Source organism: Bison bison, unplaced genomic scaffold (genome assembly GCF_000754665.1).
Source record: "Bison bison bison isolate TAMUID 2011002044 unplaced genomic scaffold, Bison_UMD1.0 scf7180017864524, whole genome shotgun sequence".
In the NCBI taxonomy this organism is placed as follows: domain Eukaryota; kingdom Metazoa; phylum Chordata; class Mammalia; order Artiodactyla; family Bovidae; genus Bison; species Bison bison.
The window spans coordinates 1,592,342-1,592,651 of NW_011495075.1; the positions used below are offsets into that span (position 1 = coordinate 1,592,342).

The window sequence follows — 310 nt, forward strand, 5'->3', positions numbered from 1 at the left end:
CGATCTGCAGCTGCAGGGCCAGTTGGCGCTCCAGGCCGCTCAGTGGGTCCTGGGGGAGCACGCGATCAGCGACCCCGGGCAGCCCCCAACACCCGCCCTGGGACCCAACTGGCAGGCCCGGGCTGAGCCCCGCGGGGTGGGGGCCGGGGTGGACACGTTCCCATCCAACCGAAGGGCAGACGAGCCCAGAGGCTCTGCAACCCCTCACAGCACAGGGCGGGGCCGAGGGCCCGATCCACCCCCACGGCCCTCCACCCGAGCTGAGAAAGAGGAAGACAGGCCGAGAGCCGAGCAACCCACCCGTCCAGGC

The 310-nt window shown here is 72.3% G+C and overlaps 1 protein-coding gene across 1 annotated transcript in view; it reads right to left on the minus strand.

The window, feature by feature from the left end:
• Positions 1-310, minus strand: part of LOC104981878 (chromosome unknown open reading frame, human C1orf106) — an 11,748-nt gene that overhangs the window by 10,022 nt on the left and 1,416 nt on the right. The window lies entirely within an intron of this gene.